Source organism: Culex pipiens, chromosome 1, assembly GCF_016801865.2.
Source record: "Culex pipiens pallens isolate TS chromosome 1, TS_CPP_V2, whole genome shotgun sequence".
Lineage (NCBI taxonomy): Eukaryota > Metazoa > Arthropoda > Insecta > Diptera > Culicidae > Culex > Culex pipiens.
Genome location: NC_068937.1, coordinates 95804550 through 95820082, shown reverse-complemented (window position 1 = coordinate 95820082; position 15533 = coordinate 95804550). Strand labels below are relative to the sequence as shown.

General features: G+C 32.8%; 1 protein-coding gene and 1 pseudogene across 2 annotated transcripts in view; one reads left to right on the top strand and one right to left on the bottom strand.

Moving 5' to 3' along the window:
- The window catches only part of LOC120428741 (tubby-related protein 4), a 90088-nt gene that overhangs the window by 7352 nt on the left and 67203 nt on the right, over positions 1–15533 (bottom strand). The gene's annotated exons all lie outside the window — the stretch shown is intronic.
- Positions 1138–14844, top strand: LOC120428738 (COP9 signalosome complex subunit 2-like; annotated as a pseudogene).

Below are 15533 nucleotides of genomic sequence, written 5' to 3'. Positions count from 1 at the left end.
GAACGGGAACTGGTTTCAGGTTTGCCCGGGACCCGGGACTGGTTAGCAATAATTCGGAGTGGTTTTGAAAATCGTGTATTGAATTTATGGTGAAGCCGTTGATCATTTTCGAAGAAAATTGATCATCACTATAAAATATTCTGTATTGAATTCAATTTAACGAATTTCAGCAGCAAAAGGAATCAGCATGTGCCGGTTGTTGCCTTCTTGAAGCCACTCAAGTAATTTTTGATCTAAATCAATTGTGCTTCAAAATTTATATAATTTTGTGGAACAGTGTCCTAGTTGGCAATCATTGATTAATGACGATTTCCATAACTTTACAAGGAATGGGATAATCGTTACCATAAGGAATCAGCATGTGTAGGGCACTATTTTAAACAACTTGTTGAAGGAATTTGTCAAAATATTGAAAGCGACGCAAAATTTAAATCTTTGAACGAAAAATCATGACAATGATGAAAGTCTTCACGTTATGTCAGTTTAATGGCTCGATTTCAGCTATCGTAAGGGTTCGTTCAAAAATTACGTCCATAAAAAGGGGGAGGGGGGAGGGGTCTGAGGTTTGTGACAGCCCATGTCAAAGGTATCGAGAAATAAAAAGTGCAACATGGAGTTAAACTTTCTGTCAAGCTTCTGTGAAGTTTACCATGACAGTTGCGAAAGTTTAACTCCATGTTACCGGTTCACATCTCTCTTTTTAATTTCTCGATAGGAAAAGTGCGTGACAGGGGGAGGGGGGGGGGGGATTCTGATATTCCGAAAATCTCTGGACGCCATCTAAGTGAAAAACAGTAAAATAATTAACTTTTCGGAATGTTCCGGATTTGCGGAACCGGTAGGTCATCTGGCCATGATCAAAGTATAGAAATTAATATGTCGAATGCAACTAGTAGAAACCTGCGTGGATGACATTTTCCGTAGATTCAGGATTCAAGACTCACAGGTCTTTTTTAATTAAAGCAGATTCCCGGTGGTTCCCGGTGACCAAATCCGGGTTTATAGGTCGGTTTCTTAAAGGGGACATCTTAGGCTTTCATTTGAGACCAGGAGGACAGGATTTGGTAAATCTATAGCGATAAAAAAATAAGCGAGGAGAATACATTATTCACGGAGAAAAATCTGTTCCTACCCAGTAAAACAGCCAAAATCCAAGTCGAGCCAAATTAGTTCGCGTTTCCAAAAAAAGAGGTCGCATGGCTCAAATTATGACGCCTCCTAGCGGTGATGCACAGAACCCTCTGAAAACAGCTGAAATATTGCATTTCTGACGCAGCAGCGAGCTGTCAGATTTGGACTTAGCCAAATTTAAAATGTTTACGTTTTCTCTACCGCGTGCAGGTTCGTTCGGTTCTTCGTGGAATCTGGAACACGGCGTGGACCATGTTCCGGTTCTTGGTACGTGTTGTGGTTTTTTAAATAAAAATCGGAAAAATAGCTGCCGGAAGAGTGCCGTGTGCGGACTGCGGTAGTGCCGTTTTTTTTTTGCCGGATCGGGAAAAAGAGTTCTGGGCGCTCGAAAAGAAATGCCCGCTGCCGTGCGCTTCCGGGACAGCAGCAATCTGCGGGACAGGCGTGGAACCGGTACCGTTTCATTCGATTCCGAACCGGAGAACAGTCCGGTCATGGTCATGGTAGTGTGACCGACGGCGAAAACGATCGCCACACCTACCGCTGTAGCGGCCATCTGGGCCATCAGACCGAGCCCTGGCTGGGGGCGGCTATCAGTGGAAAACGACAGCACTCGGTGGGACGTGCTGGATCATGGGCTGGGATGGTGGTGGGATCGCTTGGCGTGGGGGAAGACCCGCGGCGACCTGACGTGGTGGAGCTGCTAGTTAAGAACTGCGGCGGAGAAGCGGGCTGAACTTGCTCGCGCGATTTTGTGATGTTGATTGATTGCGAGGGGGGGTGGGGGGGGGGGGGGGGAGGTGGTGTGTTGTGGAATGGTGCGAATTGATAAAAGGAATAAAAAGCAATTCAGAGGAAGAAAAAGTGAACAAAAATTATACGAAGAAAACTCAAACTGGAACCAGAAGGTTCATATGATCACCGCGAGAAAAAGAAGAATCTTTGAGGCTGGCCGGGACAACCGGAAGGTGTTCGGGTAGGACTAACATGTCCTGGATATTTTCTTCCGCTTTAAATAACTGAGCAGCAGTTCTAGGAGACAAACGAGTTTGCCCTGAAGATGGAACACATAAGGTTAATAGGGGAAATATGCCCATTTTAATCACTCTAAGCCGTTCGACCAATTCTCATCACTTTTGCCGTTTTCCGCTATTAAATCAATATTTCAGATGTATCAACAATGGAGAGTTGCTTGCTCACTTTTGTTTGAGCTATTTATTACTTTGGAACAGTCAAAAACACTTTATTAAAGCTGTAATTCATGATCAAAGTGCTGATAGGCCGATAATAGAAATAGGCTGAGAAAGGGTATAGTTCCCCTATAACGGGTAAGTAGAATCAGACCATTTCTCGATTTCTTTTATTGCAAATGATAAGTGTCAAGTTTATAATGTTTCACATTAAATTAAATTTTAGTATGATTTTATTGATTATTAATTATTGATGCAACAAATTAAAATGTTTAGGTTTTTAATGATTTGAAAGTATTCAAGTATTCGGAATATTTTGGGCATTTAATGTATTTTCAGAGATTTAAAAAATTCATACCATTTCGAATATTGGAAGTGTTTTAAGTTCTTCAAAATATTCTAATAAATTGGTGTAATCAAAAAATCAAAACATCCACACACATTCACGACCCCAAGGTCTTTTGTGGTCTTTATTGCAAGTTTCTGCTCGAGCTTAGGAGTCCGAAGGCTTGAATGGGGAGGTGGACCAAAACCTCTTTCTACTCCAAGGAACTTTCCACCCCAGGGTTCGAACTGACGACCTTTGGATTGCGAGTCCAACCGCCACCAGCGATTCCACCGGAGTAGGCTTGGTTTGGTGTGTTGTTTGTACTTATGGCATGGAGACGACTCCTACACCTGGAATAACTTAACGGCCTAACAACAACCGAGGCCGGGACCGACGTTTTACTTCCCCACCCGATGGAATGTTGGAGCAGATGGGAATCGAACCCATGATCATCTGCTTACAAAGCGGACAGCGTAACCATTCGGTTAAGCCTGCCGCCGAAGTATTGATTAGATTCGAATAATTAAGCAATTCAAATATTTCCAAATTTATTAAGTATTTTAACTTCAATTCTTTCAAGTATTTAAAGCATTTCTGGTATTCAAAGTTTTATAAATACAATGATATCCTTTCCTAACTCATTTAAAAACTGGAAGTCTTGAAAGAATTTTATAGAATTTTATGTGTTCAAGTATTTTAAGTAAATTTTATATTTCCTGTGTTTTGAAAGTATCAAAGGAGTTTACAAAAGAATTCATTTTTTTTTAAGTATTTACATAAATTGCAATGATTCTATTGAATGTTCCGAATAATTGACGATATATTAATATCAAAAATTATAAATCAATTTCAAATTATGAAAATATATTAAGTAAATAAATTTGTTGAAAAATTCAAATGTATCAAGTATTTTAAATATAACAAACATAAGAGTACTAAGAGTGAGATTGGGTCAAACAGAAATGCAGAAATTTGTATGATTAAGTATTTTGGATATCTGGATTTTTAAAAACAAAAAAATGGTCCAATAAATTTCCAGTTTCTGCTTTCTGGGTGTTTTAGAAACCGCCTTGAGTTAAGGGTATTAAAAAAAGCAAAAACTGAAAATTTGGTTTATTGGACCTTTTAAAAAAACTCCTGATATCTAGTCATTAATCACAGTATTTTATTTATTTTAAGGATTTCAAGTATTTTAAACATTCAAAGCAAATGTTGAGTTATTCAAATATTTAAATACTTTATAAATTTGAAATATTTGAATACTTTAAATACATGAAATTATTGTACTTCAGATATTTTAAATACATTAAGGCCGTTGCAAATATTTGAAATTTTTAGTCCCTTCAAATAGATTGCTTCGATTTTTCGTTCTATAATTTGATAACTCCCGCTCTCGACGGTCCCTTCAATATCGACAACGAGAGAGTCCACTGAACTTAAAATTCATGACATGCTTAAAATTCTTCAAATACTTGAAAATCTTTTTAAAAAACTTGAAACACTTGAAATACGTAATGCACTTCAGCTACTTGATATACTTACAATACATAGAATAATTAGAATATTTTTATTTTTTTTAATACTTAAGTGAAGTGAAATACTTGAAATATTTTTAATACTTTGAATACTTTGGACACTTTAACTGAAAATTTAAATAATCAAAAAAATGTAATATATTTTAAATTGAAATATTTAACAAATACTTTGAATTTGAATACCTAAATACTTAAAAGTTTGAAAACTTAATAAACTTCAAATACTTAGAATGCTAAGTATACTTAAAATATTTGAAATTCTTTTTTAATATTTATTCAGATTTTCTTTTCCATGTACATTCATTTAGTTAAAATATTATTGAGTGTCCAATTACAATCAATGACTTTTCACCTCAATTTTAAATTTTAAATTCTTTATATAATTGAAATATTTGGTATACTTCCAACAATTGAAGTACATGACGAACATTAACTACTTGATATATTTGATGGAATATATGAAATTTTATTAATACTTTGGATACTTTAATAATTAAAATTCTTGATATAAATAAAATACATGAAATCTTGATGTAATTCAAATACTTTAAATACTTGAAGTTCTTTTAAAACATTAAATATTTAAAATATTTAAATACTTTGAACTCTTTAAGTACTTGAAATATTTTACGCACCTGCAATTACTGAATTTTTTGAAATACTTCAAATATTTTGAATTTCAATAATTGTTAAACTACTTTGAATCAACTTTGAATACTTTAATTCCTTTGAATACTTTGATTACTTGAACTCATTGAATACTTACAACAGTATTTGATATACTTAAAATACATAAAATACATAAAAGTGAAATCCTTGAAATTTGTTGAATACTTTCAATAGTCTTAGTCCTTTGAATACTAATACTTTTAATACATTAAATTCTTGCCATACTGAAGTACTTTAAATAATGTAAATAATTAAAATATTTGATTACTTCAAATACATTGAGTACCTTGAATATTTGAAATAAATAACATACTTCTAATACTTGAAGTACTTTAAATACTTAAAATAATAAACTCTTGAAATACTTGATAAACTTCAAAAAAAACTTGAAATGCCTTCAATGCTTGAAATAAGTGAAACACTTTAAATACTTTGAATATTTTAAATTCTTTAGATATTTTAGTCCTTTGTAAGCACTTTAAGCACTTAAATACTTTAAATCACATTAAATCTTTAAGCACTTTAAGGGTGCACAGCAACGAAGGAAGTTGTTGTATTCTTATTCCAAAATTGTCATACTTACGGACTCAATCCTGCAATAACGGAATTGTAAAATTAATCATACTTTATTGTAAATTACTTTGTGGACAGTACTTTAGGGGATGAATACAAAAATATTTCAATAGTACCTGTAGTTTTTAAGATACTAAAATGTCTGTAACGAAAATCTGGGTGCAAAAACTCTGGTTGATGTGCACCGTTAAATACTTTAAATACTTTAATTACTGTAAATACTGTAAATACTTTAAATACTTTAAATACTTTAAATACTTTAAAAAATACTTTAAATACTTTAAATACTTTGCATACTTTAAATACTGTAAATACTTTGCATACTTTAAATACTTTAAATACTTTAAATACTTTAAATACTTTAAATACTTTAAATACTTTAAAAACTTTAAATACTTTTAATACTTTTAATACTTTTAATACTTTGAATACTTTGAATACTTTGAATACTTTAAATACTTTAAATACTTTAAATACTTTAAATACTTTAAATACTTTAAATACTTTAAATACTTTAAATACTTTAAATACTTTAAATACTTTAAATACTTTAAATACTTTAAATACTTTAAAAACTTTAAATACTTTTAATACTTTTAATACATTTAATACTTTGAATACTTTGAATACTTTGAATACTTTAAATACTTTAAATACTTTAAATACTTTAAACACTTTAAATACTTTAAAAAATACTTTAAATACTTTAAATACTTTCAATACTTTCAATACTTTAAATACTTTAATTTAAATACTTGGAATACTTGAAATACTTGAAATACTTTGAATCTAGAGTAAATTTTCAAAACATCCTTTGAGTCGTGGGTTTCCTATGCTGATAGGACCTTTTGAAAATTTAATCTAGAAATCCAGAGCACTTTACATACTTTACATACTTTAAACACTAGTACATATTAGTTATTAGTACATTAAATACTCTAAACAATCAAAACATTTGTAATATTTGCATGTTTGAAATACTTTGTTTTTAGTATTTGATGTACTTGATATTCTTCAAATACTAAAAACATTAGAAATTTTTGAAAACATTAAATACTTTGAATTCTTTATATACTTGAAACTCTGGAAGTTCTTTATATTCTTTTAAAAATTCAAAATATTTGAAACACTTTAAAGATTTTATATACTTTATATACTTGATATAGTTCAAATACTTGAAATGTTTTAAACACTTGAAATACTTTCAATACATTTAACACTAAAAATAATTGAAATACTTTGAATACTTTAAATACATTAAGACTTTAAATTCTTGTACGGTGCACATCAACCAGAGCTTTTGCACCCAGATTTTTGTTACAGAAATTTTAGTGTCTTCAAAACTACGGCTACTATCGAAATATTTTTTTATTCATCACCTAGAGTTTACAAAGTAATTTTCATCATAGTTTGATTAATTTTACAATCCCACTATTGCAGGATTGGGTCCGTAAGTTTGACAATTTTGGAATAAGAAGACAACAACTTCTTTCGTTGTTGTGCACTAGCGTGGCTAACAGATATATGAAAAAGACAAAAGTGTTCAATTTCGAACGCCTCGACCGGAATTTTGTAGCAATATGGCCCCAGAACATAACCTGAAATTTTGAGCGTATTTGGTTAAGGTTTAGTACTTCCACCATTGACCTGAAGTTAGTATGGAACTTCTAAAAATTTCCTATTCTCAGGTTTCTTATAGTTTTTGATCCGGGGAACAACTTTGTAGAACATCGCAAAGCGCTAATAATTGATCCCGAAAAGATACAGGATATTTTTTGGAGTACGGAAACAAAATTCAACGTTCTCTAAAAATTTGTCTGTATCTTTATGGGATTAATTCCTAGCGCTTTGCGATGTTCTACAAAGTTGTTCCCCGGATCAAAACCTATGAGAAACCTCTATTCTGAAAAAAATCATACGGCATAGGAAAACTTTCTCAAAGAAGAGTTAAAAAGTTGAAAATAAATAAATTAAATTTAATGAAATTTCTTTATAACTTCAGATTAAGAGTGGAACAACTAAACATTAACAAAATGCGCTCAAAATTTCAGGCTAGCTTCTGCGGTTATAATGCTACAAAATTTCGGTCGAGGCGTTCGAAATTGAACACTTTTGTCTTTTTCATATATCCGTGAGCCACGCTATTGTGCACCCTTAAAAACTTTAAATATTTTATTACTTCAAATACTTTGGGTACTTTGAATATTTGAAGTTAATTAAATACTTGATGTATTTGAAATTTTTGAAACACTCAAAATACTTGTAATACTTAGAGTACTTTTAATACTTAAATATTTAATATTCTTAAAATACTTGATAAACTTCAAATACTTAAAATACTTGAAATTTAATCAATGCCTAAAATAATTGATATACGTTTAAAACTTAAAATATTTCGTATTCTTTGAATTGTGTAGTCCTTTGAATACATCAAATATTTGAAATAATTGAAAAACTTGCAATACTTGAAATACTTGATTTACTAGATGTACTTTATTTAGGGGAAATATACCCATTTTAATCACTCTAAGCCGTTCGATCAATTCTCATCACTTTCGCCGTTTTCCGCTATTAAATCAACATTTTTAGATGTATCAACAATGGAGAGTTGCTTGCTCACTTTTATTTGAGCTATTTATTACTTTGGATCAGTCAAAAACACTTTATAAAAGCTTTAATTCTTGATCAAAGTGCTGATAGGCCGATAATAGAAATAGGCTGAAAAAGGGTATAGTTCCCCTACTTCAAATATTTGACATATTTGAACAATTCTAATACATTAAATAATTGCAATACTTCAAATACTTCATATACTTGAAAAACTAGTTTCAAATATTTGAAATACTTGATATTTAAAAAAAACTACGTTCAAAACATAAATTCATTGAAATACTTTAAATATTTTAAATAGGTACCTGAATTATTTTAATCCTTTGAATACGAAGAATACTATTAAATACTTCATATACCTGAAGTACTTTAAATACTTAACATATTTGAAATATTTGAATACATTTAATAGTTTAAATACTTCAAATGCTTGAAATTGCTGAAATGCTTGAAACGCACATTACAATACTCAACACATTAAATTCTTTGAATACTTGGAAAACTTCAATACTTCGATTGCCTTGATTAATTCAAACAAAATTTAAATACTTTATATACTGACAACACTTACTGTAACAGTACTTTTAATTTTTAATATTTTCCCTCAATAGTATTAATACCTTCTCACCTAAACTACTCAATTTCATGGGCTCTTTAAAAAAATCTAAAATAGCACAGGAAATTCTATCTTGAAAGCAAAATTTTAAGACAAATTTAATACAGTTAATTTTAAAAGATATCGAAAAAGTCATTAATATCGAGAAGTTCTTAGAAACTATGGATAAAAAAATATACGAATTCAAGAATTTAAGAATTTAAGAATTTAAGAATTTAAGAATTTAAGAATTTAAGAATTTAAGAATTTAAGAATTTAAGAATTTAAGAATTTAAGAATTTAAGAATTTAAGAATTTAAGAATTTAAGAATTTAAGAATTTAAGAATTTAAGAATTTAAGAATTTAAGAATTTAAGAATTTAAGAATTTAAGAATTTAAGAATTTAAGAATTTAAGAATTTAAGAATTTAATAATTTAAGAATTTAAGAATTTAAGAATTTAAGAATTTAAGAATTTAAGAATTTAAGAATTTAAGAATTTAAGAATTTAAGAATTTAAGAATTTAAGAATTTAAGAATTTAAGAATTTAAGAATTTAAGAATTTAAGATTTTAAGAATTTAAGAATTTAAGAATTTAAGAATTTAAGAATTTAAGAATTTAAGAATTTAAGAATTTAAGAATTTAAGAATTTAAGAATTTAAGAATTTAAGAATTTAAGAATTTAAGAATTTAAGAATTTAAGAATTTAAGAAGTTAAGAATTTAAGAATTTAAGAATTTAAGAAGAATTTAAGAATTTAAGAATTTAAGAATTTAAGAATTTAAGAATTTAAGAATTTAAGAATTTAAGAATTTAAGAATTTAAGAATTTAAGAATTTAAGAATTTAAGAATTTAAGAATTTAAGAATTTAAGAATTTAAGAATTTAAGAATTTAAGAATTTAAGAATTTAAGAATTTAAGAATTTAAGAATTTAAGAATTTAAGAATTTAAGAATTTAAGAATTTAAGAATTTTAGAATTTTAGAATTTTAGAATTTTAGAATTTTAGAATTTTAGAATTTTAGAATTTTAGAATTTTAGAATTTTAGAATTTTAGAATTTTAGAATTTTAGAATTTTAGAATTTTAGAATTTTAGAATTTTAGAATTTTAGAATTTTAGAATTTTAGAATTTTAGAATTTTAGAATTTTAGAATTTTAGAATTTTAGAATTTTAGAATTTTAGAATTTTAGAATTTTAGAATTTTAGAATTTTAGAATTTTAGAATTTTAGAATTTTAGAATTTTAGAATTTTAGAATTTTAGAATTTTAGAATTTTAGAATTTTAGAATTTTAGAATTTTAGAATTTTAGAATTTTAGAATTTTAGAATTTTAGAATTTTAGAATTTTAGAATTTTAGAATTTTAGAATTTTAGAATTTTAGAATTTTAGAATTTTAGAATTTTAGAATTTTAGAATTTTAGAATTTTATAATTTTAGAATTTTAGAATTTTAGAATTTAAGAATTTAAGAATTTAAGAATTTAAGAATTTAACAGGGTGGCCACTCAAGTCGGGAAATCGGGAAAGTCGGGAAAAAGTCGGGAATTCGCCAAAATCCGCCAAAAATCGGGAAAAAGTCGGGAATTTATGATTTTTTGTCAAAAAGTCGGGAAAAGTCGGGAATTCTGAGCATACTTGTTTGAAAATTATTTTTTAACCCTTGAATAATTTTGTACAATTTTCAAATTGAATTCACTCATTTCTGTTCTAGTAACTTACTTTAAATTTAAGGTTCTTTGCACTATTTCAATATATTTGAGTATGGAAAAGCTGTTTAAGACATTCAAAATCTTATTCATAAAGTCTTTTTTTATGAATCAAATGATCGCTATTAATTTTTGTTCATAAAACAAGAGGTAAAGTTAATGAAAAACTAATATTAAAATAGAGCCTAATGGCCAGCTTAGAATTGTGATTCTATTTGATTTTGTCACATAATTGAATATTTAAACTTGAGTTTGGCAATGGTTTTTTTGGGTAAATATTTGTAATTGTTTAACTAAATTCATTGAGTAATTTAAAATATGTTTTTTTTTCAAATGTTGCCCTTGAACTTTTTTTTGTGAGTATGGATAAATCACCTACCATAGATAAAGCTTGATTTTCAGTTTGCGGAAAACTTAAATATCGAATAAAATCCGAAATTGGAAAACTTGTTTACGTTTTGAAAATATTGAAATTGCAAAAAAAAAATCCAAAAAATTTTGAGTTATTGCTTGATTGTTTAAAAAATTGTCTCTTCAAACATTTTGCTTAAAATAAGTGGGAAAACATAAAATCATATCAAACTGAATTTTCATTGAAAAAAAAAAAAAAGTTAAATACTGCATACCATACCGATAAATTAACATTGATTTTAAAAATCAATATCAAAAATTACAAAATTAAAAAGGGAACTTGGCAAAAACATTTTCTTTTATGAATTCCTTGAATTTTTTCTAAATCCTTTTAATGAATAATAACAGCAATTATTTTTTTGCGAATTCTTTGATTTAAAATGATGATGAAGTTAAACAAAAATATCATAAACTTTACATTTGCCAATTTAAAAAATACCATGGAAGTTATAAGAATTGTTGTACTTTTGATTATTTTTTCAAAGACTAATTGTTTGTGTTTCTACTCTGAATCATAATAATGAAATTACATTTTTAAAGTTTTCTTTATTTGTTGTTTAGTTTCTATATTTACAAAATAATACCTACACTTGGGTTTTTTTTAATTCATTGAGATTTTTTTTCGGTTGTTAATATTGACTTTTCTTATAGAAGGTTTTTTGTTTGAAATCATTCTTTAAATAAGAAATGTCTATGTTTTGAGCATTCTGGAAAAGTCTGGAAAAAAGTCGGGAAAAAGTCGGGAATTTGAAAATGGAATTTGAGTGGTCACCCTGATTTTAGAATTTTAGAATTTTAGAATATTAGAATATTAGAATTTTTGAATTTTAGAAAAGAAAAGAAGAACAACAGTCAAACTTTCAGAATCATATTCATAATAAATATTTATAAGAACTATTTAAAAGTATTTTGCCCGATATATTTAGATTTTAGTTTTGAGTCTACATTTAATTCAAACCTTTTTTGATTTCCATTGATCATTAAGGTATTGAATACAGTAGTTGTTCGGTAACCGACAAACGTCAAAAAACCAAAAACAAAACCGAAATGACCGAGGGGTTAATGGATGCCAAAAACCTGTTCAAATAATAGAAAAAAAACAGTTTTCAAATTTTTATTTGATTAACACATGAAAAGTAAGCATTGTTAATAAATTTTAGTAACTTTTATGTTTATATTTCATCAGGAAAATATTATGCATCGGTGGTCCCCTCGTTATTTTTCGTTCAGCCCAGTTAGCGAGCAGCACTCGATGACTGGGCTACGTTTTCGAACAACTACTGTACATATATACTTTAAAAATACAAATAGAAAATAAAAAAAAAACTGATTCTTTTCAAGCATGTTCCTTTTTTGTGTAAACATTTTAATTTGGTAATCATTTTTTTTTCGTTTTCTTTTTTTGCTTTTCCATCGAGCACCAACAAAATCGTCAACGTATCCCATCCAGCCCACAAGTTCCTGAGTCCAGCCGAGTCCGGTTCCAGATTGCAGAGACGAACGTTTTGAAGAAGTACTATGTAGTACGATTGACCACGCTGAGAATGCGTCATACTATGCCACAGAAACGCCGTCAAGTAACCATTGGGATCGCACCTTGGCCATTTATTTATCCTTCAGTGAAATGTTGTACAAAAGTGAGTTGATTTTTAGAATTAAACAAAACAAACTAATCCCTTGCTTTTCTTCCAGCCGGAGGATTATTCCGGTTCCTCCTCCGGTACAAGCCGGTGCATCGTGCTGGATATTTCGCAGAAGGACTCCCCTGACGGAGCGAAGTCCGTGCAGGATGGTTTGGCTTAGTCGGAAGGAATCGCCGCCCGGGAAACTCTCCGCGACCATCCCGAACTCGCGCAAGTCCCTGTTCGAGTCGTGGATTTCCACTCCAAAGCGCAAGAGCTCGAACGAGATTGCGGCGTCGTCGAGCAAGCCGAAGATCCCAAAGGAACCAGCTGGACTCGCAAGCCTTCGACGCCTGGGAGAGCGAGCAGATGGAACTGATTGTTGCCGGAGGCGGTCGTTCAGCAGGTCGATGACGACGATGATTACTTCCCGAGCTACCAGGAGGCCGTCGATCCCAACTGCAGCCAGTTGTTCCTGGAGGAAGTCGATCGCAATGGGAAGAAGAGGTGCACTCGATCGTGAAAAACAGCGCAACCTGCTCGCAGTACATCCGGCTCGAGCGATCCATGATGGAGGAGTACAACGCGAACCTGCTGGACGACTTTGTGTACAGTCAGTTGGCGCGGGAGTTCGATTCGTCCCAGCAGCGCCAGCAGATCATGGGCGTGTTCAACGGGTTTGAACGCACCCTGCTGGACACGAGCAACGTCGAGTTCAACGCCCCGCCGCCGGAGGTTGATGCGGACCTGGCCGAAATCAACTGGGAGGAGGATGTGACGATCGCGGCCGAGAAACCGTCGAACCGGTCCCGGTTCAACATTTTCGGCAAGCAGGCTAGCGCGGAGTTCAAGACGATCGGCTACGACTTGGGCATTCCGCTGTTAAATCGCTTCCTGCGGCGGTAAGCCCGCGTCAGCCGCATCGACTTACCCGTCGTTACGCTGGTTACATTGGAACAAGACCAACTTCAGATCAACTTCAAATTGGTGAGGAAGGACGGCGCTGTAGGGACTTCGAATCTATTGTTTAACCATTGAATTCTTTTCAGAAAAACTACTCGGTAATCATGACCCGGTACAAGCAATTCTGGACTACATCTCGACCTCGAAGAACATGAAGCAGTTGCAAAACTTTTACGAGACCACGCTGGAAGCGCTCAAAGACGCCAAGAACAATCGGCTCTGGTTCAAAACCAACACGAAGCTCGGGAAGCTGTACTTCGATCGGAACGACTTTGGCAAGCTCCAGAAAATCCTCAAACAGCTGCACCAATCCTGCCAGACGGACGACGGCGAGGACGACCTTAAAAAGGGAAAGCTACTAGAAGTCTACGCGCTTGAGATCCAAATGTACACCGTAAGAACAACAAAAAGCTAAAGGCCCTTCACGAACAGTCCCTGCACATTAAATCAGCCATCCCGCACCCCTTTATCATGGGCGTCACCTGGGAGTGTGGCGGTAGGTGCGCGCGAAGGCGAGTTCGAAAAGGTACACACGGACTTTTTCGAGGCGTTTAACAACTACGACGAGTACGGCTCGTCCCGGCGCACGACCTGTCTCAAATACCTCGTCCTCGCGAACGTGCTCAAGAGGTCCGGCATCAACCCGTTCGACTCGCAGGAAGCGAAACCGCACAAAAACGGCCCGGAAATTTTGTCCATGACGAACCTGATCGTGAGCTACAAGAACAACGACATCATGGAGTTCGAGTCGATCCTGCGGAACAACCGGAACAACACCATGGCCGATCCGTTCATCCGGGAGCACATCGAGAACCTGCTGCGGAACAGCTCGAGCTGACCGTGATCGATCGATGACGATCGTGCGCAGCAGCAGCAGCGCCAGGTCGGCCGCCATGACCGGAACCACGACGGTCGTTTGGGGAAAGTAGCAAGGGATGGGGAGTCAAGCTGTTTTGTGCCACCCCACGTAGTTAGTCGGAATATTAATTCTGTTCACGGAACCGAATTGTATTGACGTATTTATTTAAAGTATGTCATGAACATTTTAAAACTTAACCGAAATCTAAAGTATAATTTATCTTGTTCCAGGACTCACTGGAACCGTTTTTGCCGGAACCGATGCCTTTCAAAAGGGCATTTTCTACAAGGCCGGGCGCGTGTTCAACGTTGTAAATTACGCCCTCGATGTGATCGTGATGAGGCGCGTCAACGGGACAATCCTGGTCAAGCGCATCGAGCAAGTGAAGTCGTCCCGATGCCGTAAGGACATTCTACATCGCGTCAAGGAAAACTGCTCCTGGCCTTGATCTACCTGAAGCGCAACGTGGCACACTACGTGACGAGCAGGTCATCGTGAACTCTTCCACGTCCGTCTTCCGGATGGCCCCGATTCCCGGCGCGATTTCGTCGTGGTGCCGCGAATTCGTCAAGAGTTTGAAAAACATAACCAAAAAAACATAAAATTTGTAAATCTACCAGATAATAAATCTTTACGTGTTCTAGTATTTTTTGTCCAGTTTTTGTATATTGCTTAATTTATTAAAAGGGCGAATTGGCTTTTATTAGTCAATTCGCCCTTTTGATAAATTTGGCAATGTTTACCAAATCAAACCAAAACAATCTCTTAATTTTCCTACTCACCGCTAGAGGTCGCATCGGTCGGTTAATTGAACAGCGACATCTATGTTTGAAGTCTGAACTACTTGAAATAATTCCTGAGATGCGAGTGAAATATTTCTTAGCTCGAGTAGCGCGAATTTTTTGTGTCAAAAGAGCTCGAATTCGAGGCATTTACACGCCAAATTCGAGGCGAATTTGCCTCGATTCGAGCGAGATTCGGCTCGAGTTTAGCGAGCGGTTCGAGCCATTTCGGCTCGAGTCTTTCTTACTGGGTAAATTCGTGAACAAGCGTTCATGAAGTTCGGAACCACGAACAAAGTGTTGAACGAGAATATCCAGAGGACACGTGTTATTTTACGTTAAATTAATAATTTAATAATTTTCAAATACGTCCAGAAAGGTTATTTTTTCATTGGGAACAAATTTTTAAACTAATATTGAAAACCAAGACAACATTTTTTCCCCAAAAGCTGAAAGTTACGAAAAATCTCAATCGTGTTCCGGCTCGAAGACCCCACAAATCAGCCGACAAAGTCTGCTTTATGGTCTCTGAGTGGGCATTGTGTAAAGGACT